This window comes from Thermobia domestica, chromosome 15, assembly GCF_964235325.1.
Source record: "Thermobia domestica chromosome 15, izTheDome1.hap1.1, whole genome shotgun sequence".
NCBI lineage: Eukaryota > Metazoa > Arthropoda > Insecta > Zygentoma > Lepismatidae > Thermobia > Thermobia domestica.
This window is the reverse complement of record NC_137468.1, coordinates 147,201,883-147,229,072: the sequence shown is the minus strand read 5'-3', so window position 1 is coordinate 147,229,072 and position 27,190 is coordinate 147,201,883. Positions and strand designations below refer to the sequence as shown.

Here is a 27,190-nt window from a genome sequence, read left to right as displayed (position 1 = left end):
TTTGCTCTTTCCTTTCCTTCTTTTCTCATTTTGTTTAGCTTTCCGTACTTTTTCGGTTTCTGCATGAAGCGTATTATTCTTTTCGTTTTCTTTGCATTAATTCCTATCTCTTTGAACTTAATGTGAATGGAATTTCTGCAGATTTATCTCGTGGTTGTTTCTCTAAATGATGCTCTCAGATAGTAATACTTTTTCCTCCAAATGGAGGAATATCCTGGCATGTTATGTTTTCGGGCACGTATTTGCTGTCATGTTGGTTGTCCAACTATCAGACATCGAGTGAAACTATTCTGCTACTGGAAAAAGCTATCATTTCTTATGTATCCAACCTCCATTTTCTACTGTCGCTGACTGTACAAAAACTAATCAAATTCTGTGTAGCAGTCTAGGAGGTGGCCGTCAATCATTCTTATTTCATTTCTATTTATATAGAAAATGCCTCCTTTTCCTCTCCCGTAAAATGGAACATTTCAGAAACACTGAGGCATATCTATCTTTATTTTCAGCAAAGAGTTTGTTTACAGAGTTTCGTCTTTCAAACTTGAGCTCGTCGGACACTCAATTTTCTGCATACATTATGACCTCCTCCCCCTTCAGGATATATATTTTAATCAAAGAAACATGATAAAATCCAGTTCAAGATAGTTGATTACTATATGTAAAAATTCTGTTCAAACGGTTCTGCCACTTCCCTGTGATTCCATTACACAGAAAATGACTTTCTCTTTTAGAGTAGGGACATGCCGAAGATATCTCGCGATCTATGTCGTGGTTTAAGTCGGGGTCGCACCCTCGATACTGGCACAAACACATGGATTCAAATGGGTAAGCGCATGCCGAAGATGTAGGCTACATCGTGACCTAGAGGTTGACCGCGAGGGTGAATTAGTCGTCGCGATGATGAACAACTAAGTTTGTTTTCACAACGATGTTCAGCGGAAGCATCGCTGTGGCTCGTGTTCTCATTGGCTCTTCCTGAAGTGCTGCACGGAATAAAGTCTTCATTTGTTTAGAATTTCGTCTGCAGAGGATTGTTTGTGTATGCTCGAGAGTTTTTGCTGCACTGTTATATTTGATTATGAAAGACATATTAATAGAACTAATGCGGAATGTTCCAGCAATATGGAATAAGAAACATCATAATCGGCACGTTTTAAATAGAGAATGGAAGAAGGTAACAACTGAAATGGGAATGCCAGATAAGTTATTTATTTGAGAATTATACTGTAGCTTATTATATAAGGCAGTGGCGGTCACAGAAAGGGGGCTTACGGGTTGAAGTCCGTAAATTGTAGAATTTTTAAAGAAAAAAGAAGCTACTGTTAATCATATCTATGTTTTAAAACTCCACGCTCCCTCAATTCCAAGATAAATAAAAGAGTTTCTTCTAAATTCGTTATTGATATAAGGTAAAGAAATACCTGTAAAGACAGACGCGTATCCATGGAAAGGAAACGTCGAATAATGGAATTGCACTGCCGAAACTTCATTTGCTGCAGTTAATACCCCCTCCACTTCGAAACCTGAAGACATGCCTGATTTACTTATTTATTTATTTATTTATTTATTAAATTTTAGTGGGAAATGATTTCTCACCTGAGTGCTGAAAGGGGGCATTTCTTCACAGAAAATTGAATATAAGGTAAAAGTCTTTGATTTAGAATATTGATAGAGAGGAACAAGAGATGAGACTCAAGTATTTTTGCGAAACAAGAGACGAGTCTTTGGTATTTCTCATATCTCGTCTCGCGTCCATCTCTATTTATAAACTGTTTGGTCCTTTCAATTTCAAAATGCGGTTTCGCAGTAATTTTTATGCACTGACGGAATAATTTCACATGCGTCGCAGAAATGTTTCTCCTTAAACTGAGAAGTTAACAGCGAGAGTGCAACCTCCTCCCTTCATCCATCGCGACCTAAACATCGAGGAAGCGATCGTGATTTGAACTTCGACCTCGATTGCGAGGTATCTTCGGCATAGCCCTACCCTTAGGATTAGAAATTGCATTTCTGGGCTTGCGGCATCTAAGGCCGTGTGATCCCGTCGTGTATGAAGGATGACATCCCTTGGAGAACATACTATTCGGGGAAAGGGGAGGAAGAAAGGATTGGTGAAGGAAGGAAGTAGATTGGGATCTGTATATTAGGTACCATTCCGGCATTTGCCTGATGTGAATGAGTAAAATCCAGAAAACTTCACTCAACATGGTTGACCTGGAAAAGCTTTTACACGTTTTCGACCGAGTGGGCTTTCTCGTTGATGTAACATTTAGCATTTTCAGAAAAATTCAATTGAACCATATTCAGTGAAGAAACTCGTTCATTATTATAGAAAAGCTGTTATAACAGTTACAAAAAAAAATTAACTTACTAAAGAAGCAGAAAAATCTCTTTACGTATTTATCATTTTAGTGGAAAAATTGACCCTATATGATCTAAAGTAGTTTTTCAATGTTCGGTGGTACATTGAATGTTTCAACGCAGTGAATATTTTCAAAGTGGACAGGAAAAGAAATTCAATTCAGTTTAAAAGATTATACAAGAAATACATTTTCAATAACGGATCAGGCGGAGCAGATGAAAAAGTTCAGCGGACCGGAACTGAGCCAGGGGCCTGCTGTTGCACATCAGCGGCGTCATTTCAGACTTCGCTTGAGGGGGGCAAGAGCGCCATCGACATAAGACTTTTATGTTTTGTACTAGTATATTAGTAGACAATCGATTAAAGTATATGCATTCCTCAAACTCTTGGGGGGGGGGCAATTGCTCCCACCTGCCCCTCCTAAATGACGCCCCTGTTGCACATGTCTGCTATAAATAAATAGGTGCTGCGAAAAAATATGGAAACGTGTATTATAGGTTAGTATCTCCAAGGGTAACCACCACATCAATAACAGAGCAAAATGGAAGACCATACAAAAAAAAAAAAAAAAAAAAAAAAAAAGATTTTCTGTCAGTGAAATAAAAGCAAAGGTTTTTATCAACACTGCTTGAACTAGTGGTAAATGCTCTGCTTTACCTGTGCTCAAAGTTGCTGAAACAGCACTCGTGCTGAGAGAGGTATTTTAGTTGGAGTGGCACATGTGCATTCTCTCCCAACCCCTTTGAACAAGAATCCACAAACCACACGTAATTGTATAGCGCTCCGGTAGATGACACCAGTAGAGCCATTCTAAGTGATAAAAATATCGCGTAACGAAGCGTATTTTATAGCTTAGTTATTTCTAATAACATCAAAGGATGTTTTTTTGCGATTAGACACACGTTGGAGAGAGACAGGAAGGGTAAAGGTGAGGAGGGGACAAAGTAGGAAAATGTATAATTAGTAGTCTCGGAATTTGGCTAACTGTCCCCTCTTCCCCAGGTTGATTAAATTATGTAAAATCTTTCAGTTTAACGTCCCACAATTATGCGCTTAAGGCTAAGGGAGACGGATGATTAAGACAAGTGAATGATGATAGAAGAATTAGTGGCATGGGAGTAGAACCTACCCCGAAAAAAAAAAAAAAAAACACGGACACGATTTTCTCTACCACAAACTTACTTGGCCAAGGATTGAACCAGGGACCTCACGCACTAGAGGTAAGTGCTCTACCACAGAGACAAAGTGCCCTTAACTAACTAACTAACTCTATGGCCAATGGAACCCGGAGGTTCAATGCCGCGTCTACAAAAGCTCTCCATTGATTTCTATCCTTAGAAAATTGGATACAGTTTGTACTTTGTATTCGTATTTCTGCAAGATCCATCATAAAATTGTCCTCTCATTTGCGCTTAGGTCTTCCTAATGATCGTTTTCCTATTGGCCTTCCAGTTAAGACTTCGAAAGCGTTCCTACTTTCTTCCATTCTGGCTACATGACCTGCCTACTTGAGCCTCTTACATTTAATGACCCTAAGAATTTTTGGTGAACCATTCAAATTATGTAGTTCCTCGTTATAACGTTCCCGACATTCCCCATTCCCTTTCCTCTTGGGTCCGAATATTCATCTCAGGATCTTGTTCTCAAATACTTTCAGTCTACATTCTTCCCTCAGAGTAAGCGACCGTGTTTCGCAGCCATATAAGACAACAGGTATGATTATCGTTTTATATATTTTAAGCTTCAAATTCTTCGACTGAATTCGCAAATACAAGAGATTTTGAACTGAATTTAACACGAATTCCCTACTTTTATTGTACATTTCTTCGTGAATGTGGCTTTAGTCTATTATTGTTGATCCTAAATATTTTATTTGAAAGTATCCACTTTATCAAAAACATTATGTGATATTTTAACGCATCCATAATTTCGAGTATTACAATAACGAAGAACTTGCTTTTATTTTGTTTTCTCTGCATTTACTTCTAAACCTATATCCCTGCAAGCACAAAATTTTCTGGGAGAAAGCCTGGTTGAATTCATGAGTGGTGTGTCTGCAAAATCATCGACTACACCAAAATTATGTGCTTGTTTGTCTGGAGCAAGATTGAATAGTCAGCAATTATACAGTATAGAATATAGCATAATGATGGTGTTATACACATATTGCTTTGTATGAACCAACTCTTAATTTATAGTTATATGTCTATTTCTAATAATAGTGCAATCAAAAGACGTTTAATTTGTACGTTATTGGCACAAATTCCTTTTTAGGATACGAGGAACGTAATGCGTTTTTTTAAAAAAGGACATCAATGAAACAAAATTGTTTTCAAAATGAATTTTCCAACCTCTTGTAATAGCCAGGAAATCACTAAACAACGATCTCAATCGTTTTTAATTAAAGTTGTAGCTTTCGAAGCGAATCAGTGGATATTTCGTTGACCAAACTCAAGTTTGTGATTCTTTATGTACAAGCAAAAAACAAACTAAAATACAAATTAAACAAAACAGTAAATAAACTGAGCTGAAGTTCTTTTTCTTTTTTTTGAAGAGGGAGTGACTGGCTCAGTGGTAGAGCAACCACTTTTAATGCATGTCGTAAACTATACATACATGTGTAGATGGGTCCTTCCTCATCTCTCCACATCTAATCCTCATTGAGATTCAGGCACTTGTTTCACTGTTGCACCAAGTTTGTCCGAACTCTTTGAAAAAAAAAAAAAAAAGGGTTCTGGATATTTAGCACTATCCTCACATTGCGCTACACTTCTGTATCAGTTTCGAAACGTTCACATTGCAATGCAGACTTTAACACCGGAAAAAGATGGAAGTAGCTCGGCGCTAAATTGAGGTTGTATGGAAAGTGGGGCGGCAGCTGTTCCCATTCTAATTCTTCAATTTTGTGTGTTATTTGCGTGCTGAGTGAGACTTAACGTTATCGTCAAGAAGAAGAGAGTAAGTAGGTCATGTCGAATCGCGTTTCCCTGAAGAGAAGTTCAGGTTCGACATAAGCGACCTGGTCTCCTGTCAACTGGTGAATCTGAATGTGAGGAAAGTGCTAAATAGCCAGAGTCCTGATCTTTTTGCAAAGGGTTTCGACAAATTGCTGCAACGGTGAAACAAATGCCTGAGTTTCAATGGGGATTATACGTGGAAAAATGAGGAAGGACCCACATATAAAATGCATCTTTAAAAAATAAATATTTTACAGCTTAGGGAAACTTATATATTGAACAACCCACGTATTACATGATTGGATTAATTTCATAGAAAATAAGATCATAGAAAATAAGATCATACAGACGTTTAAAATTTGTCTTTTCCTTAAAACCCAGACATGCCTACCGTCCTTTAAAAGGACACTCTGCGATACTGACTTTAAGGCGTCCTCGTCTATGCTCTATAAATCCAATGTGCTTTCTACTGGCTTATAATGTTTACGAGAATGTTCAAGTAATCACTTACGCGCTGTCGCTTTCTTTTGTTCTAAATATAGGTGTCGTGGTGATCGCGTATTCTCACATGTAGTTAAAAGAATGGCCGGGCGCTGTAAACACTATGTACTGAGGAGCTTTGCTCTAATTTTTTATTCAATTTTAACTATTCACAATTCATTACTTTGGACAATTTTATTATTTGTTACAATTTTAATATATTATATGTATTTTCAATATGTTCATGCGCCGCTTATCCTTCTGTATTATTACATTAATAGTGTGATAAACAATTTTATTTAAAACAGGCAAATTCGACCATCTTGGCTCGTGCCATTTTAGTACATTTACTTATTTGAAACAATTTATAATTAAAACAAATATAGTGACGTAGTCCACAAGGGCCTAATGACTGGGACTTCCTTTATAAATCTCCCGTAAGGGAGGTGACTGAAAAAAAAAAAAAAAAAAAAGAATGGCCGGGAAGGACAGATGTCGTTCTAAACGGAAAGATTTTATAAATACTATTGAATTTATTTCATTGCTGAGGGTTTGCGCTGTTTCAATAAAGATGAGGTATAATGTCCGTCATGATATTTATTTAATTTTCCTTTTAACGTTCTTGTAATTCAATTTGCATTCTTAGTGTCCTTTAAAAAAGAACAGTTGGAACATAAGAGTCAAAAAATTACGAAAATCAAATATTGTGCTTCGTGTTGTTTTTATACAATTTTCATTTCTGCTACTATATTTACGTACATAACATTTAACTGCATGATGTGCAATATGAAATATTGTTATTAAAATAAGTGGATTAGTGTTCTCTTCAGCATCAGCAGTCAGGATCATATTTTGAAGTACAAGGCCAAATATTATTCAATTATACTCCTCACAACATAATTAACTCTTTATCAGCATTATTCTATTGCAAACTAACCCAACTTTCGCTAAGAAATTTTAATTTAGATGTTGAATAATCAAATTGTGTTTTATTGTGTACAAGGCAGAAAATGTTACTTAACATATTCCTCACATCATGCGCAAATTTATCTATGACAACATTGTAGCTGTGGCTCCAAATGCCATACCAGCAACTTCCATGAATACTGCTTCTAGATTTTCTGAAAGGGAGAAGACGAATGTTAGAATCCAACAGTCTCATAACGTATATGTGTACAACACAGCAATGGGAGGCGTCAGTGGCGTAGGAAAGGGGGGCCCAGAGGGGCCGCCCCCCCAAAGAGGTCCGACAATGTACTTTCGTACTTTGATGTTTGTAATTTTTTATATATTTTTATGTTTATATATTTTTTTTTGTTTGTAATTTTTCTATATGTACCTATAACAGCATTTGCCCCCCCCCAAACACATACCCTGGCTAAGCTGGCGTTGAAGGTTCCGATCAAATATCAGTTTGTATCGCACTACAATTCGAGGGGAAAAAATGTTACTTCCCATTGGTTATTTTCCTACTAGACGCCGCAACATAAATCTCATGGCAGTTACACAGACAACGGGGAGGAAACTTGGTCAACTGACATTTCGGAGAAGAATTGCACTGGTACTTTTGGAATCCTAGAAATCCAGAGGAAATGTAAACTCTTGCGCCCGTCCAGTCTTGAAAATGCAGATATGCGATATGATCGTTGGATCATAAGTTGATGTCTCAGGGAAAGCAAACAAGGTGCCACCTGTGCCACAAGAAAGTGTCAAAAAGTGTGTAAAGTGTAATGTAACCTTACACGTTGGTAAATGTTTTGATGCGTACCACACGCCAAAATGAAAGCAGAAGTGCAAGAAAAAGGATACGACTGAAAAATGCGCATTTTGATACCACTGAAGTCTGTCTTTTAAAGAATAATATGTATTTTTTTCTAGAGTATGTAAAGGAAAGAAATGTAATGAATAAATATATGAATAGCAACTGCAAATATAGCTGTGTTCTTCGTTATTTTACTTGCATTCTTCCTTTCTTTGTAGATAACATATCCAAATAGTTGACAAAAGTTTAGTTTTCAAAAATATATTATCTTTATACGTTCATGTGCCTACTGTCCTTTTTAAAGGACACCCCCTCCCGGTGAAACTGGAAGTGGAGGATCATCTTTTTTGCATTTTCTCGCCATAAGGCAGTAATATGAGCTAAAATAAAAAGAGATTAAAATAATTAATAGTAGAATTTTTTTCAGGCGTAACTGGGTTAATGGAATATCAAAAGGTATTTTCACTAATGCCACGTTCATTACAATACCAGATCATTGGTCCATAAATCTGTTCTAATTCAGGTCGTGACAATTGCAGTAGTTTATTTAATTAAGAACAAGCAACACATTAGGAACAAGCTGTTTTGAAGACACTGCTAGCAAACAAAATGCTGTGTTTGACAATGTCTTTAAGAAGAGGTCAGACACAAAAGAACTAAACGAGGATTTGGTTTTGACATACATAGTTACTGCTAGTAACGAGGAAAACTTTTAACATGTCTCAACTTCTAAAATAAGATAAATGAACATCATTAGAGAAAGGCGGACTCCCTGAGTGCAAATTCAAGGTCATAGAAAATGGAAGTCACTTTGAGAATAGGAAAGAAGACGACTTAACGAGTTTCAGGAAAATAGACTGTAAATGAGCGAAAATGACAGGAATGTGTTTCCTACCATAGAGCATAATGCGGGTGAACCATTGTTGAAGAATAAAGCAAAAGAATGGAGCTTAATTTTTCTCCGAAATCATTCAAGTCAGCGTAGGATATATTATTCTGAAACCATTACCCTTATTAAGGCTTTGACCCAAAATCTGGTCTCCAAACCTACTTAAAAGTAATAATAACAATTATTATTATTCTATATACAAAAAGTTCGTTGCTTTCTGGCAGTGATTATCTGTACTTCAAAGTATACGATAAACTGTCAAAACAAAACCGTTGAGGTGAAGTAGGCGGTAAGCTGTCTACCAAATGACTGAGCGACCCAGATTAGATTTACAGTGAAGGTGGGGTTCATTTCTTGTTCTAGCCTCACCTCGGTGTTCACTCACCGTCTGTAGTGATCCAAATTTAGCCTAATTTTGGTTAAATCTAGCCTATTTTGAGAGACATTTATTAACCATTCAAATCGTCGAAATGGTTATGGTCTTAAATATAGCTTAATTTATGAAACTCTTTTGCCGTTTTTGGCTTTTTATTAGCCGTTAAATTACTTTTAAAATACATTTTCTTTGAAAATAAAGTGTATTTTTTTTAAAAAAAAAAAAAAAAGCCTATTTGTCATCATATATTATCGTATTGATTGATTTCTCTAGACAGGGTGCTTTATTATGCAACAAACACTTGCTTTTCATTCTTCTTCTCTCTCGTCATTAGGACCGGATTAACTCATCTGGACGCCGGGCCTAGAAAAAATATGTGGCTCCTGCTGACTTCGCTTAATATATTTCTGTGAAAGTACAGTAGGAAAATTAAGGGAATATGTTTCATATTTTTGCTTATTTTATTTTATGATTATGATTGTATCTTCATAATCCTTTTTAGATAGCCAGTTGAGATTTTGATCCGAGTAGACGCTCCTGTCCATCTAAAAGCCCGGGATTACAGCCCCCCCTTGTAATCCGCCCCTGCTCCCCAGCCACAGATTTACAACTACTTAACAATACTTATTGACTCAGAATTCTAATGTCGCTCTCGTAAGGCCCCCCTTTGCTACTTCTTCATTATTATAATTTTCGCATTTCATTGCAAGAATGAATGTTTTCTAACACAAGTTTAGTAAACTGGTCGGTTCTTCAAGCCACAGAGATAGTTTTCTGTTTATTAAAGGAAAGAAGTAGGCTATATAATTAGGTCGAACACTCTCAATGCAAACATGATGATTCATGTGGGTGTACGGAGAAATAAGAAATGTTTGTAAGGATTATGACCTGCCGAAGGATTGAAAATTGGGACAATTGTAGTCTACACAAACACAACCAATCCACAATTCAACGGTGGTGCATCCAGCTCCAGCGCCTCGGTTAGCTACTACGTCATCGATGATGACTTATTTCAATTCAACTCATAATAAGGCTGTTCAATTTCACAAATCAGATGAGTTGTTGATGGATTTTATTGTAGTCATGTTTGTTCCTTGTTATTCTTAAGCGAATAAAATTCAACATTTCAAATTTTACTATAACTCACTTATTATCCTACACACAATACAGGGGCTTGAAATCTACAATGTGGGTTATGGTTAGCAGTTCAAAATCTAGCCATTTTTGATAGCCATCTAGCCATAAAAAACCTTATTTTTGAAAGCTTATATAGCCCATTTTCTTCAGAGGTTGTTGGCATCACTGACCCTCTGTTAAATGGGAGTTTTAAGATACTCCGAGTAGTATTACTCGACGAGAAAAGCATTGAGGCTGTCTCGTCTCGAAAAGTGTCGTAAAAACGATATCTCACCTCTTGGGCAACTCTACCAGAGGTTAAAGGCAGCTGGAAAATGGTCCTGACTGCATCACTCCTGTATCTGCTGAGGTGTAAATATAGTCTTCGTCAAACAGAGCATGTGCCTTCGTGGTCTGACCCGTTGTAGGTCGAACCTTTAATTTCTTACTTCAAAATAAATGCAAACATAATCACAATTACCTATTTTCTCAGTCCTATAAAGTACTTATAAAATTACATAGTTATATTAGAGAATATACGTTAAAATATCAAGTAATACTTTTGACAGAAGAAATTCATGTTATTATTTAGTTCTAATTCTTTTGTCTTCGCAAGGTTTGTCAACCTCAAAAATCAAAAAAACGATAACTATATTTGTTATGCTGTATCTATGGTTGAGAAACATGTCTCTTATTTTCAGGGAAGACCTCAGACTGAAAATATTTGTGAATAAAATCCGGAGACAAATAACGGATCCGTAACGAGGAGCTGCATAATTTATAGGCCCTACCGTTTACCTAACATAGTTTGGGTTATTAAGTCTAGGAAGCTCAAGTGGGTAAGGCTTATAGTCAGTATGGAAGAAAGTAGGAACGCTTTCAAAATTTAAACTGAAAAGGCATTCGGGAAAAATCAGAGGACTTAGGCGAAGATGAGAGGACTATATTGAGATGGCTCTCACAGAAATATGGAAACAGCGTAGAAACTGAATTCTATTTCAGTACAGACAATGATGGGGGGAGGGAGGGTGAATGTTGCATTGAACCTTCAATTGAGGATATTTTAGCTGCTTCCTAATACCCTGCCTCGAGAAAACGCCCTAGCAGAAGTGAATTAAAATGTAACTCGTACACCTGTTGACAAGTTCTATGAAATTATTTATAAATGCGATACGTGTAAGTGTTCCCGTCAAGAAATTCTTTAACAAAATTTATCCATGTTGGTTTACATCCAATATTATTAAAAAGAAATTAGATTAGAAGTCCTATCATCATAAAATAAATGGAGAAACGGTGTGGGCGATGTTACATTTCACAAATAGGAGTTTTGTAAATTGCGGAAAGAATTGGAAACAGAAGCAGCGTTAGCAAATAAATTTTTCTTTTTTGAATCGGAACACTTGGTAGGGGGGGGGGCCTGAGTCAATTCTGGAATGCTATAAAAAGTAAAAATACATCTTTGTACATAGGCACCTTTCCATCTTTGTCAACGTTTTGTGATTTAATTTTTTGTTAAACATGGAATTCTTGCTACTAAACTTCAGAATAGATTTCCGTAGGCGTGTGGAGATGCATATGTGGGTGCTAGCTGTATCGAAAGATGGATAAAACATTTTAAAGATGGAAACGTGAGCATTGAAGATCAGTGTCGAAGCAATAGCCCATTAATTTTCTCTACAAAATATAGAATAAACACACAACGAGCTCAGTTCACCCCGTACTTCTTTAGCTCATTGGGATAAATACTGTACTACAAGGGTTATTTCTGATCGTTTGTGTTTATTCTACAGAAGTGCCGCCTGTATTAGATATTAAACATAATCCTTTCCTTAAATTTGGCATAATTCTATGGCAGTTATTAAAAGATTATATCATTACTATTAGGATGTAACAGTTCAACTTGAAGCCTACACAATTTCGTTTTGTTGACTGTTCTGAAAATGCCATTTAACAAAATAATGGCAACAGAATTGTTAATTAAAATCTAATATATTTTCTTCCTACAGAGAAGAAACGTATATATCAAGAGTCTTTTTCTCCCTTATTTCTAACGGAAGGCAACCGTGTTATTTTTTCTGAACATCTCTTGAAACGAAATTAGCAAATTCTTTCATTGTGTTAATAAAGGAAAGTTTTAAGTGGGCAGAGAGGCATGTTAAGCGCTGGCAGATGTTGAAATTACACAATGCAAAATAGAGGTAGAACAAATACGTTACTGGCCTTAATGTTCAACATTACGACCTTTCAGTCGGATGAGCAAAATTCTAGCTTTAATATCTTCCAGTAAAGCCTATGTCCACCAGTTTAAACAATAACCGTTACATACAGTTATTAGCCCTGCACTACTAAATAAATATCAGTCGGCTTTGTAAATTCTTGCTCGAGTATAGTTTATTCCATTAGATGTGCTCGCTCATGCCAATGGTAAAAGCTTCCATGATTGGATATATTTTTAATTGCGTTTTTTTTTTTACTACTAGTAGTAACTTAAGGACGTTGAATACGGTGGAGATATTTTAAAACACATCCGTTCATTTATTTGAGAGAAATTACCGTTCATGTCAATAGTAAGAGTATCCACGCTTGAATAATTTTCTAATTGCTTATTCTATACTAATTTAAGAACGTGGAATCCAATTCAACTATTGTTAAACATAGGGTCACAAGAAAAAAATAACCTTAAAGTTGGAATATAAATTTGCTTATATCTCATACATTATAGATCATAGAGAAGAAATTCCTTGAATATGTCTTGGTAGCAAACATGTTCGTATATCGCACGAGAGGAACAAGATTTCCTTTAAGTTTTATGTGCTGGCTAGGCTAAAGGAGACGGTAATGATCAGAAATGAAGGAAATGTTGCAATGCAGAAAGTGGGAGGAAACGGGAGAACTCCGAGAAATCCACGATCATGGTGTTTGTCCACGACAAAATTCACCTGGCGTGAACTGGGATCGAACTAAGGACTCCATGCATAAGAAGTGAATGCTCTACCACTGAGCCACCGCAACTGTTGGAACAAGATTTAATGAATATAATGCTGGTAGTTTAAAGGATTTAGGATTTAGATTTCTGGGCTTTCGGCATCTAAGCCCATTTAGCCCTTCACGTTTTGAGGAATGACGTCCCTCGGCGAGCAAACAATCTGCGGAAAGGGAAGAAAGAAAGGATAGGGGAAGGCAGGAAGTTAGATACCACATCTGCATTTGCCTGGTGTGAATGAGGAAAATCCAGGAAAACATAAAAAAGCGTTTTTACACTTTTTCGACCGAGTGCCCCCACCGGGAATCGAACCCGAGACCGCTCGCATCAAAGGCGAGAGCGTTAGCGACTACGCTACGCGGGGCCACAACTGGAAGTTTAAATATTATAGAAATTTCTCCTTTTCATGTTCACAAGCAGGATATTCGAAAATGCTGCAATACATATTCACTTATCCTGGAAGGAGCTCATGTGCTTCGGATCCCACGTTAAGCTTAGTGACTTCAGCCGGCTTGGCTCGGCTCGGTTCAACTTAGTCAGCAGCTCAAGTCGGCTCGAGCCAGCTCGGTTGAGATGAGCCACCGGCTCGGATCAGGTGAGCCATTGGCTCGAGCCGATTCGGTTGGAATGAGCCATCGCACAGTGTGACAATTTGATGATCTAGGAGGACAAAATTGACTCTTCCAAGTTATTAATATACATATAACTGCTAGTTATTCCAATAATAGAATAACCACAGTTTATCAAAACAATATTTATTTCCAATTATGTTATCTAATCTAGCCCACAGACAAGCCCAAACTTCTCGGAACACCTGCTCAGTGGTTTCGCAGTGCGCGTTCGAAAATCTGTGATGCGACTTCGCTTGCCCAGTGTGGATCACACTAATCATGTAACAGTAAAACGAAAGTGGGCATGTATTGGTGGTCATATTAAATCTGTTCTGAATTGTAGTGTTTCGTTTCAAAACATTTTGTTTGTTCTGAAAAAAAAAAGGTACGCAAAACTCTAAATATTAAACACACAATTACATTGAAATGTTAAAAAGAGGTTTGAGTTTTAGTATATTATTCCGCACTATTCCAGTGTTAAATTGCATGGAAGTTATTGCGAGAATTCAGACTTTTCAAAAGTGAAAATAGTTGCTGCGCAAATTTGCGCACTTAAAGAATTTTGGTTTTTAATTACAATGGCGCTACAAATTCCCTATCACACTTTATTTGAGCTATTGGTACAGAATTCAAGTTCGACGATATGAATTACTGACGCATGTTAAGCGATCAGTTGGTTATTCTCCATTATTTGATGATGATTTATCATCTATTAAGGCGACACTTTAGACTTTTGGTCACAAAGTTGAAGTGAAGTGGAAGACTGCATCAAGACATCGCGAACGTTTTCTGCAAAATAATTCCTCCTGGCTTGAAGGAACTCTTCAATTCCCTGACTTCATGACATTGGAGCCTAGTACATCCCAAGGTCATGTTGGAAGGCCACACAAATTCTTCAGTGATTCCAGAAAAAAGTCAAAGCAAAGTAGAGTTAAGAGTCTGATGGAAGAAACAAACCGTGAGGAACTGTCGTTGGCCATTTAACTAAAACTTAGACAAGAAGGAAAGAGAGATTATGCTTCAATTGTGAGTGAACTTTCAAGTAGGGATGCGCATGAGACAAGATTTGAGACTGTCTCGACTCGAAAATGTGCTGTAAAAGTGATGTCTCGACTCGAAAAATATATATTTTTCTATTGGAAGAGCTGTGTCTCGACTCGAATTTTGTCAGGAAAATTCTGTCTCGACTCGACTCGACTCGACTCGAACGCATCCCTACTTTCAAGTGCCTTTCCCCAGAGAGGAACTAGGACGAACAAGTCTCGTCTTGTATTCTTCCTATTGGCGAGCTTTCGGAGCAAGTATACGAGACCAGAAATAAGCACCACAGGTAATACAGGCAATACTTTACGAGGAAGACGTCAAGAACTAACATAAATACTGATCTGCTCCAGAGGCTTCTCATTATCTCTGATCCAGTCATTGAAAGTTACCGATTTCCTCCTATAGCAAAACACAGTCGTATCGAAAGAGAGGTAGTTGATTTATTGGATGAGCCTTCTTTGCACACTTCCAACGAACATCGATCTTCATCAGACGACTCATCGGCCAACGAACTCAGCAGTAGCGGTTCAGAGTGATATGTGAAGAATTGATAAGTCAACATAATGTTTGACTGTCTTGCATAGTTTTATAGTTCAAATTATGTTATACTTTGTGTTGTGTTATATTTATATGAAGTGGAATATGTGATAAATGAAAACACAGGGGAAAAACAATTAATAAATATTAAACAAAAATGGTGAGAAACAGGAAATCAAAAAGTAGTCAGAATACTAAATAATTGTTTTTGTTTATTTGTTTATTTGTTCTATTTTCAGCCTGTTCCTTTTTTTTATTCTCAATTATGCGAGTTCACTTTCCGTGACGAACTTTGGGGTTTTGCTTTTTCTTTTGCTATAAAAATAAATTATAAATTAATAAAATAAGAAGATAAATGGCATGGCTTAAACTAATAAGTTATCATGCCAAAAAATAGCAGCCTCGCCTCATCCCGTTGAGGTTTCAAAACAAGAAAAGAGGAAAGAAAGAAACAAAATAAAAGAAAAAGTAGCAGAGAGAGAACAAATTGGTAAGAGGCAACTGCGTCTGCCATGAATAAAACCAAAAGAACTTGGCCAAGGCAGGGGGAAGTAGAAGCTTAAAAAAAAAAAAAGCATGTTTCTATGCTTTGTTGCAATAACTAATGGTCATTACTGTCTTTTAAAATCCAGTTTCCTCTCGTTGTTGTTTTTCTTTATGTGAACAACTCTCTCTTCCTTTTTATTTCATGTATGTCTAGGACAGATGTTATTGTTGCCGTGGATTTAATACTACTACTATTTTTTTAAAAATATAGGGATTAATAGCATGAGTTCAGTTTATTTCTACTACTATACCTCAGAAACATACCTTACGTGTCTTTAATGACAGATTCTTGATATAATAATTTTGTCCTCCTAGATTGGCAAAATGTCACACAGTGCATCGGCTCGGTTCGGCTCAGCTCAGGTGAGCCATCGTCTCGAGCCGGCTCCGTGGGGGTGAGCTATTGGCTGGACTCGGTTCGGCCCAACTTAGCCGAGGGCTAGAGCCGGTTTGATTGGGTGAGCTGTTGATTCGACTCACTTCTCGGTTCGGCTCGGTGGTGACTGAGCCGTGAGCCAAACCGCTCGACCCGTTGACAACACTAGTGAAGCTGTGAGTCTCCATTTTATGCAGTCTCGATGCTCAAAAGGGACACTAAACCCTAATCTAACTAACATATTCGCTCATTTTTTGTTAAGAAAAAGTTTAAAAACCAAATTTTACAGCTTTAGCTGAAGCCATTCCTCATATTGGACATTTTTTGAATAAAGCATCTGAAAGTTTGGTATATGGTACTATTCCCCTGATCGTCCCCCTATCTCCTGAAAATGTGCAGTTTTAAAGAAAAAAATGAAAAAGAAAGATTGAAATGTATGTTCAGTTACTTTTAATGAGAAATGTATATTCGAGTTTTATTTTCCTAACCTCAGGAACTCACGAGATACTTTATTCTTGGCATAAAATTTGCACACACCTTAGAATGTCACCAATAATCCTTAGTTTACTTCGGTATCAGTTTAGTTTGAATGTTCCCAGAAAAGAATGAAATAGCAGACAAAGTTTTCCAACATAAGTGTTCATTTAGTGATTTCATTCGCGTGTAACTTGGCAACATTTTCTTAGAAACAAACATACAAGAATTGAGCCATACTCCATTACATTTTGAAGATACTAAGTGAATGTTATTTCATGATTTCAGCAGTACTATAGAAATCAGCGGCGCAAATTTGTCTTCAACATTGGGGCTGACGGGTAAGACCGTTCCCATATATATATATATATATATATATATATATATATATATATATATATATATATATATATATATATATATATATATATATATATATTTATTAAGTTTGAACATACTTATGAAGTTGAAAAACAATGCTGTGGAGGATCAGGGAAGCAGAGCTGTCTTCAACATTGGGAGGCGGGCACATTTGAAGCTTATTCTGGGGAAGACATGAATTTCATCTCACTTTCCTTTCTGGCAATCGGACACAAATCGTCACATTTCTCCCCAAAAAACACATTTCAGATTGGATTATTGGCGGGGACAGTCCACCCCAGTTCCAAGATGGGAGGGTACATGTCCCCTCATCCCCCGGGATTTGCGCCAGTGATAGAAATATATTGTCAATCGTCTTGCGTGTGCCTTTAACTTTGGGGATTGCATAGCTCCGTGACGCAGGAAGATTGTCCTCTGGACATTATCTGAAATGCCCAGGAAATCTTAGACTTAACATACAAACTAGAACGAGAAAAATTCTATTAACAACTCAGGTCTTGAACTGTGACAATTCATGTATTCAGATTGTAGAGGATATGTAAAACACGCGTCAGATCACAATCTAATAAATTTTGGTTATTTCTTCACTCGACAACAGGTTTAGATAGGAACACATACCTTGGGTGTTGTTGGTTCTCTCCTCTGGATAACGTAGAGCTCGTCCTCTGTTGTATGATGGCCTGGATGGAGTTAGTATATTAACGATGGTCAGACCTCAAACTTGGTACGGCCATCAACCGTTATGATAATAAACGTTGACTCTCGACTGACTAGTACTCGACTGTAACTTGTCTGATCCTTGACTCCGTTTCTCCTTCTCTCTCGATTCCTTAAAACATGGCCTTTTTATTCTCCTTTCTTGACTGATGAAACTGCTACATCATCCATCGACATCTTTCGGTGTTTACCTATCTCATTGCCGAAACTTGTGTTTCTCCAATGTCATCAAGTGATCGAAATCTCCAGACACCTACCTTTGCAATTTGACTGTTTTGACATATCCAAAATCCTGTGTTTTTGTTGACAAACATTTTACAAAACATTTGACATTGCACTTTCTTAATTATTGTACTCGTTAGCATAACATTACTTAATTCTTGCTAATGTCTGTTTTTATTCTTTCTACATCCAAGTAAACAAAGCAATGTGTCTGACACAATTTTGAAATGTTCATCATTTTCTCATAAACTTAACCTCTATATTTAATTTTTAATAATCTTCAATTATTAAAAATCTTCCAATAATAATCTTCCAATTATTTATCAAATTCTAATTACAATCATTCCGTTCAATACGGATGTATTGACAATATATAATACGTTCTCATTTGTTTAGCAGAGTGGAAGATAACATTCACTCATAGGGGGTATATATGGTCTAATTGCAGCATAGATACAATCTACACATTGCGTTGATTAAGTTTCAGCTAAATGGCAATTCCTTCGGTATAAATCTAGTTTGAAACCTCCCCTGCGAAAACGTTACATTTGGTTTTATCGATACAAAAGAAAAAATATCATTTATCCACCGTCTCTCACCTAGTCTAGTTACGCTATTTGTACGAAGATAATCCAAGAACATTTTATAATTTTTCCAGTACTATTAGAGTTATCAATACTCACTCACAGAATACCTTTGCGGCGTAATGCAGTATACCCTAATATTTACGAGACAGGACTGCCAAGTAAAAACAAATTAAGTTGTGGATGGTAGATTTTCCATGAAGTTGGCATTATATTTATCTATTATTTTCCTTCCATACGATGTGCCTAAGAATAATATATATATTAAAAGAAAACTTATTTATCTCGAATTCATATTCTCCAATTGGAACGCATGTGAATGAACATTACCTTTCACTAGTGATGTGAGGTGGAAAATTTTCCGCTATATTTTTCCGGAAAATTTTCCGTTGTAAAAAAATATCAGTAATCAAGTAACAATGCCTCACCAATCATGAAATTGATTGAATTCATGTATAGAAATGTTAAAAACTGAAAGATTGTTTAAAGAATCTGAAAATTTTCATGGATCAGACAATTTTCAGTACTATGTAGGAACAAGTTAAACAATTTTTCATGAATCCAAATATTTTGTGTCTTATATAGAAAAATTGAAGAACTTTTTATGAGTCGGAAAGTTTTCATCTTTTTGAAGCAAAAAGTAAAACAACTTTTTTGTGAATCGGAAAGTTTTATTGTTCTGTAGAAACAAGTGAGAGGAATTTTCATAGATCGGAAAATTTTCATCACGATGTAGAAACAAGTGGAAAACACTTTTCATAGGCCTGGCAATTTTGGATATTATGTCTAGTGATGTTAGGTGGAAAATTTTCCACTATATTTAACTGCACATAGAGCTACAAAATTGAATTTCAGTTGAGGAAAGTTAGTCAGCAACAAATTATAATTTTCCAATTAGCTTTCGGGAACCGGAAAATTTTCTATTTCAAGTTGGAGAAAAAAATTACAATGTTTCTCTCTGTCTCTCTCTCTTGCTCTGCGAGCTCCTTCGTTGCTAAGCGGTTAGCATACGCACCTTTGGCATGGAAAACCTGGCTTCGATTCCCAGCGGGAGCGCTCAGGTAGTTCGGATTCCACGTTAATCACTTGGTACCGTTTTATATAGTCTCGCCGTTGAAAGGGACGTTAAACTCAAAATCAACTCAATTCAACTACTTACTCTCTCTCTCTTTCTCTCTCTCTCTCTCTCTCTCTCTCTCTCTCTCTCTCTCTGTGTGTGTGTGTGTGTGTGTGTGTGTGTGTGTGTAGGTATGTGTGTGTATGCAAAGTGCAGAGAACATACCTCGAGTTCGTAGAGTACAAATATCCCATTCCATTATCTAAAATTTCAATTTATTAAAAGTCATTAATATTTTCCGATTTATAAAAACATACTCCACTTATTCATTCGATTCATGAAAAATTGTTCCAGTTGTTCCTACATAGTACTGAAAATTGTTTAAGCCATGAAAATTTTCATATTCTTTAAATGATCTTGCACTTTTTAACATTTCTATATATGAATTCAATCAATTTTATGAATACTGACGAATTGTTACTTGATCACTGATATTTGTTAAGAACGGAAAATTTTCCGGAAAAATATAGAAGAAAATTTTCCAAATCACATCATGGCTAAACAACGCTGTAGGAATAAGTGGAGTATGTTTTTACGAATCGTAAAATTTTCCGTTTCAAAATTTTCCGGAGAATTTTCATCACTGTACCAGACAGACAATTTTTCGATTCATAAAAAATTGTTCTACTTTTTCCTACATAGTACTGAAAATTGTCTAAGCCATGAAAATTTTCAGATTCTTTAAACAATCTTTCACTTTTTAACATTTCTATATATGAATCCAATTGATTTTATGAATACTGACGAATTGTTACTTAATCATTGATATTTGTTAAGAACGGAAAATTTTCCGGAAAAATATAGAAGAAAATTTTCCACCTCACATAACGGCTAAACAACGATGTAGTAATAAGTGAAGTATGTTTTTGTGAATCAGAAAATTTTCCGTTTCAAAATTTTCCGGAAAATTTTCATCACTGCCTTTCACTTCGCAAAATTACTTTTTTACTATTTTTTCACCTCATGAGAAAAAAGCGATACTTACTTATACTTTAACTAAGGCGTAGATTCCTATGTATCTTACTAAAAATCTATGATTTTACAAGAAGGGGAAAATCTTACAAAGAGTCGAACTATTAAATAGAATTTTCTGCTTAACCAAATGGCAGTCAAACTGCAAACATTTACCGAAGCATTTATATTGACTTTCTGAACACAATCAAAGAAGAAGAAGACGAAGATGAATTTTCTTTCCTCCTTCATGAGAGCGTTTGCTTTTTTTTTTTTTAAGTGAAAATGAAGCTGAAACAACAACGTGTATGTGTGCAAAATTTTCCTTGAAACTCAGGAAAACTGTTACTGAAAAATGACAAAGCCTTCAGGAAGTCTTTTGAGACAAGTTCCCCGACTTTCCTAGCGGAAACAACGTTGGCTGTTGAAGATTCCTAAAGTAGATAAACTTCCACATCAAAAGACGATGCAACTTATAATTTGATTCAACAAAGTCTCTGTTTAACTACCATAGAAATTACTGAAGATGTAAGCATTTAAGCAAGTGTATCTTAAAGACGCCATTTCGAATCATTTGAAGGTATGATCAAAATCGATGAAAGAGTAACTCACCATCCCAGAAGAGGAGTGCGAAGGTTGGTAGCGAAGGAAACTACTTTGAAAAGAATAAACTTCAATAACTAGTAGAGAAGAAGTTGGAAACAAAGGAAAGTCGTATCTAAATAATCGTTATAAAACAATTTATTGACCCAGATATACCGTACTTATTTCATATCTCTAAAATATATCCTATATTATATATATATATATATATATAGTACCGTGTTATGCAAAAACGAACTAAGCGCCAAACTTTGAATATCCACGTAAATGCGACGATTGGTTTCTGATAAGCATTAGAACGTTTTGCACAATCAAAAAGAGGAAAACCAACATCTTTCCAAAAAAAAAAAAAAAAAAAAAGAAAGAAAGAAACATAATTTCACTTTTGATTACGGCTACATTAATGCTGGACATCAACCTTTAAACGTAATTTTCTTAAAAGTATGAAAGTGGCGCTTAATTCGCTTTCGCAGGACACGGTATGAAAGTGACTATATTTGTGACAATCTCTTGAATCACGAGGCCAATCCCGATCAAATTTACCACATACATGAGGTTCGGGCTTGGGATGGTTTTTATCATTTTACTTGCACGGTGCAACTTAGAGGAGGAGGAGGAGGGATATATATTTATATATACAGGGTGTCTCAAAACAACACTAACAACGTAGGTGATTCCTGACAGCAAGATAAGAAAAAGTATGGACCAGCCTGCATGCACAAATGCTTCCTTTCGGAGTTATAGGCTGCCGAAAACATGAATTTTAAAGGTCCATAGCTCCAAAATTATGGAACCTACCGTAGTCGGGTCAAGAATTCACTTAGGAACTAATGTGTGTCCTATCCAAAAATCCATGTTTTAGAATCCTAAGGTATTCATGCAACATTTTTTAAAGAGGGAGTTTGCCTACGGGCATATAATTTGAAGTATTCAACAATTACCTCTATAAAAATTGTTGCGGAAGTACCGCAGGATTCTAAAACTTGGATATTTGGATACGGGATATACTAGTTCTTAAGTGATGTCTTGACCCGACTACGATAGGCCCCATAGGTTTGTAGCTATGGACCTTTAAAATTCAATTTTTCATGTTTCGACAGCTTTTAACTCCAAAAGCAAGCATTTGTGCACCCAGGTTTGGTCTATACTTCCTTTTGTCGGTATTGTTTTGAAACACCCTGTATAAATAATTGAAACTGGCCGATATTCGTGTCGAATCCATAGTTTTTGGGGTCGCTGAGAACAGCGATATTTTCGATGCCGTCAAATCCAAATTCAGCCCACAATAGTAATATTTAATTTTTACTTATATAAATTACTTATTACTTTCTGATTTTTCACTATATTTTTTTCTTATTTCTATCGATTACAGAACGCTTCAGTAATAATAAAATGTGACTAGCAGAACAAATTACTAACTTTTCTTATTTAACCCAGTGATGCGGGCAATTGACGCTAGCTTCTTAAAAACAATTTATTCTCCCAAATATAACGTGTTTATCTCAGATATACCCTTAACTAGTTTCAATAATTCAATCTGCGGGGAGGGGAGAATTTCAGAACATACTTAAAAGAAAACCTTAATACCAAGTAAATTTTACCAAATAATGGTAGTGTTATAGGAACGTATTTTGAAACGAAAGAACTGAACAAACGTTACATATTCACATGTGTAAATGGTGATTGTTCTTCCGTTTAAAAAAAAATGCAAAATAGAGTAGATTCACACACCTTAACACGTTGACTGCCAAGCTTTCCGATGGAATTTTTCCATTCAGGCCATTCTTACCATAAGTTCCCATTCCTTCTAAAACGTTTATTTGTTATCTTATTTGTTCACCTAGAGTAACCGTTTCCAAGAAAAAAAATTTTTTTGATTGTCGGTCACGCGTGCCCGACGCGGCGTAGAACTTAAAATTCCTTTGCCTGCTCCGTGTCGGGCAGCCTGTAGGTCACCGTCCCGATTTGCATCTTTAGTATTCTCTTCAACACCTCACGGGTTCTGGTGATTTTTTTGTTTTATGCTATTACTCTAGCCTGGTATGTAGAAAAATATTGAAGTATTAGTTTTGTCTGTTTCACCAAGAACTCATTGTTGATACGAAGAAACCTTTTTTCGTTTGTTGGAATTATAGTGCATTGTATATAAAACTGCAATATGTCTAAACGTAAAAGCACTCTGAAACCACGTAAATTGTCTGTATCACCATCAAAAATTGAAAATACACTTTATGAGGACATGTCTGATGAGAACTTTGATATATTTTCCGACGATGATTCAGATTATATACAAAGTGTTTCGGATGAGAATTCTTGGTGTACATCAAGTGACAGCGAAGCTGAAAGTGGTAATATAAGTGGTAACGTAAAGAAGAAAGTACATATTTCTCCTCCGGATGGATGTGATCTTCTCTCCTCTGCCTCTACGTCTCAAGGAGAAAATATACGCAGTATATCGCCCAACAGTTGTATATCTTCCCAACAGTTGTATATATTCAACGCCAACAGCACATAATCTTCCATGTTATCATCAACGAAGAAAGGAAGTAAGACCAGGTACGTACAAGCAATGGACACAACCTACGGGATGCCAAGCACAAGTAATACAATTTATGGAAAACGAAGGTGTGAACCCAATTTTTGTTGCAGCTTTAGCACAGAGTGAACCTAGTGAGTTTTTCTCTTGCATGGTGGATGATAAGGTGATAAATTTGATAGTTGATCAGACTAATGTGTATGCCACTTAAGTGTTAACAAGTGTCTATGATGTAGGACCGTCGTCAAGATTACACGATTGGGTACCGACTGACAAAACTGAAATCAGAAAATTTCTAGGTCTAGTTGCGTATATGGGAGTAGTGAAAATGCCACTGTTGTCAGATTATTGGAGCCAGGAAGACATGTCAAGGAAGTTGGCAGCAAATCAAACGAAGAAAGTAGTTACCTACTGCACAGGATTTGAAGGTGAACCAACGATTTGTTTGAAGTGCTTCAACAAATGGCACAGAGATCTTTCCATGTAAATAAATGTTTATGTTAGGTTTACAAACATTCATAATGTAAGAGACAATTTGCAATATATAAAACAAAATTTGATACTAAACAATATACTGTATGTAACATTTTCTACGAATTTCACAAAAATATTTTTTCCATTTAACATGCATTACATTTAGTGTGAATTTTCTATCATAATTTAACGAATCAAAAACCATAATCTAACACATATGTTATCACCTACAGGATGTATATATATATATATATATATATATATATATATATATATATATATATATATATATATATATATATATGTGTGTGTGTGTGTGTGTGTGTGTGTTATTTCTATTTTGTGTAAGCATTATGAAATATAATATTGCTTCAAATATGTAATACAATATTTGTATATTGAATAATGTATGGAAAATATAAATATCTCTCTCTCCGAAATTTATTGTGTTCTTGAAAGCAAAAATAGTAATTGGGGGAAAAGTTTAGTAGTGCACTTTCTTCTACAATCCATTGTGTGTACTCAGAAGCAAATTTAAAGTTTGTGCAGTAATTCAGTTCTATTGTTGAAATAAATAAAGAAACCATTGTTGTGTCGGTCACCAGTGACCGACGCGGCGGGTAGGGCTTTCTTAGAATCGGGCACACGTGCCCGACGCGGCAGTCAACGTGTTAAATATTCTTTTTGCAGGAAACTGATGCTTATCTGTTTTTATTTTAAGTTTGATCAAGAAATTGCTTGAAATGTTCCTTCAAAATCAGTAAGTATGTTTCCCATTTATTTAGTTATTTTTATTTTAACGTCCCTCTTTGTCGTTTAACCCTTCCATGTATGATTTTTTTAATTTTCTGTGAAAAAGTAGTTTTGCAAGATGAAACAAAAATGAGTAACGGAAGAACCGGTACGCTTCCTAGTGCCATCTATGCGGAAACTGTGGAGTTACAACTAACTTCGAACGTTTCCAATCTGGTTCAACATACATTAGCAACTACATACTATTATGTAGGAAAATACAGATTATTTACCAGTATGACCCATATCTGTCCCACTATGCATTGTAGGGTTAAACGTCAGTTGTCTACAGTAGTTAATGAAATACAGCAATCATATTTCATAACCCGTTTCCACATTATCATCTTCCCCTCTATGTGTATCAAATAAAAGTTCTTATTCTAACTGTCCGGTATTTTTTACTCGCCTAGGTTTTCAGTATTAGTGATAGAAATTTAACTATTCTCTTGTGGTGGCCTTTCTACTGGTAAAGAAAATAACGAAAAATGGTAGAAGAGGAACACTGTATGCAGGAACTTAAACTAATCTCACCGTATGAAATGAGAAACAAAAAAATCTTGCTTCTGTGCTCTTCATTAAATTTTTCGTTCGACATCTTTAAACCCCAGATCAGTTTATATTTATGGCTTTAATGCGCCTGTATGGTTCACTCCCATAGTTTGTCTATTTCTCTCGTGGCTAAGAAGTTAGCCTAGGCGCCTTTGACCCAGGTTTGATTCTGGGCCGGAGCTCATGTGGGTCGGATCCCACGTTAATCTGTAGGTTTACGTCTCATATAACCTCGCTGCTGAAAGTGACACTCGAATCAAATCAAACGCAATTTCCTCTTCTTGTTCTGTTCTGTTCCTTGTTCCCCTCTTCAGGATATATCTATTTTATTCTTTATGTTTTCTTATTGATTTTAGTTGGAGCCTTTGTTTGACTCTGATAGTTGCTCTTTAATGTTATCTTGGCCCTTGTTTTTTTAAAAGGGGAAATTGGTGGTTTTTGCACACTACTCTTCTATATAGCTCATGATTGTGGATAGTTTCTCTATCTCATCTGCTTGCTAGTGCGTAATCGATCTAGTACTAAAACGTTTTGCCATTTGAGAACAACATCTGCTTGTGAACAGTCCTGTCTTTTCTCATGAGAATTAGTCTGTTTATTTCTACGGTTTTTGAGAGACTAAATTGGTTAGCTCTATCCTGCAATCATTTGGTATTTAACATTTGAAGAACGGATTTCAAAAATACCGTACTTTCTTTTTTCAGCAGAGAGAATTTTTCTTAGCGTTTTTTTTTTTTTTTTTTTAATTCACATCTCAAAATTTCCTTTTAAGGTTTCAAAGGTATTTCAGAGAAAAGCAAATAATATACAAAAAATATACATCAAATATATATTTTACTCGCTACAATAATTGTTCTTACATGTTGAAATTATTTACGTTCACTCATTTTGTGAAATAAAAAATAATGACATTGTATCAGTGATGTCAACCCGTGGGAAAAATCTCATATTGTGGGACTTTTTGACAATGATTTCTTGAAATGGGATAAAGAGAATTTTCGTAAAAATTGGCAGAATTTATGAGATTTTTCATACATCTGTTCCATTGACGACAATAAAATTATGTATGTGTGAGCAGACGAGTGGTCGTCTCAATAAATGTGAAAGTAATAATGCTAATTGTGAATTTTGTTTACTATAAAATGTATGATAGTGGAAAGTTAATTGTACGTTGGTATTTAATAAAAAAAATGAATGAAAGAACAGAATTAACAGAAGATAAAACGAGAAACGTTCAATTTCCAAAACTTTTCTCGTACGAAATGACTGAGGAATGATGTTTATCTCGTGTTATTACGTTCAGTGGAAGATCATAACACAAAAGCGTGAAACTCAAACACAAAATGTACTTGTTTTCATCAGCAGAATTCTCTCTTTCAATTAAAGAAAACGTTTGTTCATAAGTTGTTGTATAAATATCAAAGAAATAATCGGATTTGTTTAGATAATTCACTCATATATTGATGAAAATTGCTGATATACAATAATTTCACAGTTCATGTATTCAAAGTTTTAAAAATATTGGTATTAGTATAGCGTGGGAAATTGAAACGCAAAATGAGAATTTCTGCCTCTTGAGATGGGATTTTATAACGTTTCAGATTGGCATCACTGCATTGTATAAGAATTACATATACTAACAATAAGTAACACAATAATAACTGATCCGTAATATTTTTAAAAAGTAAATTTATATATTTTACATTCATTAGAAAGCACAATATAAAAGTATTTGTACATAAAGGCTGTAC

The 27,190-nt window shown here is 35.7% G+C and overlaps 1 protein-coding gene and 1 non-coding gene across 2 annotated transcripts in view; both read right to left on the bottom strand.

Annotated features, from left to right (window-relative positions):
- The window catches only part of LOC145671288 (uncharacterized), a 1,722,162-nt gene that overhangs the window by 1,142,601 nt on the left and 552,371 nt on the right, over positions 1 to 27,190 (bottom strand). The gene's annotated exons all lie outside the window — the stretch shown is intronic.
- TRNAQ-UUG (transfer RNA glutamine (anticodon UUG)) lies at positions 13,217 to 13,290 on the bottom strand. The gene has a single exon. It is a non-coding gene; the product is annotated as a tRNA-Gln (tRNA).